This window comes from Carassius gibelio, chromosome B13 (assembly GCF_023724105.1).
Source record: "Carassius gibelio isolate Cgi1373 ecotype wild population from Czech Republic chromosome B13, carGib1.2-hapl.c, whole genome shotgun sequence".
NCBI lineage: Eukaryota > Metazoa > Chordata > Actinopteri > Cypriniformes > Cyprinidae > Carassius > Carassius gibelio.
This window is the reverse complement of record NC_068408.1, coordinates 28,634,465-28,638,407: the sequence shown is the minus strand read 5'-3', so window position 1 is coordinate 28,638,407 and position 3,943 is coordinate 28,634,465. Positions and strand designations below refer to the sequence as shown.

At 38.6% G+C, this 3,943-nt stretch overlaps 2 long non-coding RNA genes across 2 annotated transcripts; both read left to right on the top strand.

Annotated features, from left to right (window-relative positions):
• The first annotated feature begins 860 nt into the window (after positions 1 to 860).
• On the top strand, positions 861 to 1,769 carry LOC127970075 (uncharacterized). Its single transcript, XR_008156507.1, has 3 exons — positions 861 to 1,379; positions 1,498 to 1,578; positions 1,675 to 1,769. It is a non-coding gene; the product is annotated as an uncharacterized LOC127970075 (long non-coding RNA).
• A 416-nt stretch (positions 1,770 to 2,185) lies between these two features.
• LOC127970072 (uncharacterized) lies at positions 2,186 to 3,257 on the top strand. The gene is made up of 3 exons (XR_008156504.1): positions 2,186 to 2,231; positions 2,553 to 2,639; positions 3,020 to 3,257. It is a non-coding gene; the product is annotated as an uncharacterized LOC127970072 (long non-coding RNA).
• The last annotated feature ends 686 nt before the right edge of the window (positions 3,258 to 3,943 follow it).

The window sequence follows — 3,943 nt, the reverse complement described above, 5'->3', positions numbered from 1 at the left end:
TACAGACCAATAGGGTGTCGGAATGGTATATGATTATACTTCTCATCCAACCACAATCAAATTCACTCCATCCGGATGGCGCGATTTATCTGGATAGGTTTTTTTATTTTTTTATTAATGATGACAAGCCGGAATGTAAACAAGCCGAAATGAAACAGCAGTAACGAAGCTATTTTTAAAATGTAAGGAGTAGAAAGTACAGATACTTGCCTGAAAATGTAAGGAGTAGAAGTAAAAAGTCGGCTGAAAAATAATCACTCAAGTAAAGTATAGATACCCCAAATTTCTACTTAAGTACAGTAACGAAGTATTTGTACTTCGTTACTTGACACCTCTGGTGATGCACCAGCAAAAGCCATGCTGAAGTGCATCAAACAATTCTCAGGTTACTATGGCTGTGACAAATGCACCCAAAAAGGCAACTGGGAGGGACGCATCACTTACCAACAAGTGCATGACCTCACTTTGAGGAACGATGTCTCATTTAGAGAGCAACACCAGCCAGAACATCATAACGAAAATGCTGTGTCCCCTTTCAGCAATCTCCAAATAGACATGATCAAGTCTTTCCCTCCTGACTACATGCACCAGTGCTGCCTGGGAGTGATGAGAAAAATGCTCCTACTAGGGTCACAGGGCAAGTCGGGGCATCGGCTATCGCCGGCTCAGCTGAGGGAGGTCAATCAGAGGCTAAGGAACTTGAGAAATGACATACCCCATAATCCTGCCAGAAACCCTGTACAGTCATTTCATGGCCTTTAGTGTGGCTTTGTGTATACTAGTGTCTCCACATTTAACACAAACCCACAATGTGTATGCCCATGAACTCCTCACATATTTTGCAGAACAAGGCCGGCATATATATGGGAAAGAATTCTTAGTGTACAATGTGCACTCACTGCTTCACCTCACTGCTGATGCCACCACATATGGATCATTAGACAAATGCAGTGCCTTTGCGTTTGAGAGCTACATGCACCAGCTGAAGAAGATGGTTAGATCAGGAAACCATGTTCTAGTCCAAGCAGCAAAACGGCTCCAAGAACATTCACAGATTCCTATACAAACAAGTGAAGAGAAACCAATACAATTGAAACATCCTAATAATGTTTACATTGTTAGCCCAACATCCTGCTGTGAAGTTCTGGAGAGGACCAACTCCGGAAAGCTCTTATGTAGAGTCTTCTCGCACTTAACGTCGTACCTTTACGAGCCATGTGACTCGATGATCTATGGAGCCTATGTATGTGGTCCATCAAAGATGGAGATCCTGGACAAGACAAACTTGCAAGGAAGGGCAATGATCCTTGAGGACGGGCATGGCCGCAAAGTTGTCTTTTCTCTCCTTCATGACCTTGATTAATGAAATATGGAAATATGTACATAGTTAGTATTATTTTTTTTTCTGTCATTGCTTTAATGTCTTAACTTAGATTTCATATACTGTATATTGGCCCTCTTTTCTAAGGAGTGTCTGTTCTTCTGTTTGTAATGTAGGTTGGATTTTACATAGTTATTTTTGAACAAGAAAATGCAATTGCTGTGGCGCCTGCATTATGGGTAGAGGAGGTGAATGGGGTAAGGGTACATGCGCACACACACACACACACACACACACACACACACACACACACACGCAATACCGGAAATAACATATTCCCTGAAATGTTTTAGGTTCTGATTTGCTACTGGCCCCGTAGAAACGCTGCTGCCATGGCAAAGGCCTCCCAAAGGCCAGATAAGGAGCTCTGGAAGCGGCACAAAATAAGAATACTCTCCGAGATTGGTGAGAAAACTGAATAAATATATAGTCATATGGAGGTACACTGCCTTTACACAGTAAAATGATTACAAAAACTAAAAAGACAACTCAAATTTACTCTATCCTTAGACAACTATAAGACAGCCAGAGAACGAGCCAAAAAAGCTGTAGAAAGTTCAAACGTGGACACAAAAGAAGAGGTGCTAAAAGAGCGGAAAAAAAAGTGCCATCAAAATACTGGACCGAGAGTGAAGGTAAACACAAGCGATTGCTTTTTGTCATGCATTACTCCACTTTTTATGTATAAAAATCATGCCATGATTACAGAGAAAACTACTCTTATAAAACTTAACTATATATAAACTGTTTCATCCTGAATAAATAGGAGAATGTGAGATTCCTACCAAAAAAAGGAGAAAAATTTCCACATCCTCTCAGAAGCCATCAAGCCTCCCAAAGCCTCCAAGTTGTAAGTAACAGATTTAACTTTTCATTGTCATGTGTCATTTCTTGTGTTGTGTTGATTTGATGGTGGTGCGTCAATTAGTGAACAGGCAAAATAAGTGCATTGCCAGCTGACGGGAAGAAGCTATTTTGTGTGAAATACAGTACAAACAGATTTCTAATGAAAATCCTATTTTAAAAATGTTTTGAATTTGGTTGGAGTGTTTTATATTGTGTGAGTTGTAGGTTGGTATTTTTTGTCATGGCATTTTGTGTAAAATTCCTTGTGAAAGTACTCAACTCCCCTGAACTGAGTTTATCACATGCTTTCAATGTCTGTTTTTAGACAAACCACCTCCTGACATCACAGCTCACTCACCTGAGGAAGATGAGCCATCCCTGCCAAATCTTTCTGCTAATAATACTTTTCATGGTTTGCATTTTTAATGTTGATATTCTATTCATCTGTTAAGATAAATGTTTTTTTTTTAATCTTCAAAAAATTAAGATTATGGCTGCATTTTTTTTACTGTCTTCTAATCTCAATCTCTGTTACCTTACATTATACATTCATCTCTGTAAAGCTGCTTTTAAACAATCTGCATTGTTAAAAGTGCTATATAAATGAAGATGACTTGACTTGACTTACTATCCAAATAAGACCATACTGTAGCTATTGGCAATACAGTCATGCCAATGTCTATATTTTATTTCTTGAAGTACCACACATATGCCTGAATACTAAGCAAATAACTAGATGTCAAGATGAACCCCCCTTCCATCATCATCATCTCACCCATCTAAATTTTTCAGATTTCCAGCATCTCATCGAGCAATCTGAGCAGCGGATGCTCCTCGCAATAGAGAGAATGTCGACAGATATTTCTAATTCTATTGAGCGTCTGATCCAGGCTATTCAACAGAATCGTCCTGGTCCGGCAACCATCACAACACCACCACAGGAGACCATTGAGAGGCCCTGCAAAACATTGCAGGAGCTGCAAGCTTTCATATTAAAACTTGAGGACCCAGAAGGGAAAAAAAGGATGGTATGTTGATATAGCACAGGGTTCAGTAACCTTTTTGTTACAAAGTGACATTTTTAATTTCAAAATGTAGATTTGTGTGCATGTAGGCTAAATTATCTGAATGAAATACATACACCTCTCGCATTTGCTTGTGTGTCAGCAATTAACCCTGCTCCATGTGCCATTGCAATACTAACATTTGCTTCATTTATCTTTAAATGTTGCATAGATACAGTTTTTGAGCCTGATGGGAGGTAGCAACATTGGAGACACTGTGAGGAGAATCCATCGGAAAATAGCCACCAATGAGGCCTGGTCAAATTACAGCCTTAAAGGCCGAAAAGGAAAACTGACCTTCATTGGGACAGCCCTCCACCATATTGTTTTAAGTATGCTTTTCAAAACTTCTCTCTTCTTTTCACTTCATCATGCAACTTTTTAAAGAGCAAATGATAAACAGAAAAATGCCTGTACTGTCCCTGTACCTTCGAATAATTTGTTTTCTCGTTTTTGACTTCTAAACGAAAAAAAAAAAAAAACAAGGAAAAAAAAACATTTTATTCAGCAAGGATGCATTAAATTGAACAGAAAAGAGAGTTAAGATTTACATTTCAAATAAATGCTGCTTTTTTTTTCTTTAATTCATCAAATAACCCTGAAAAAAAAAACACAAAAATGTGAAGAAGCACAACTGTTTTCATCACTAATA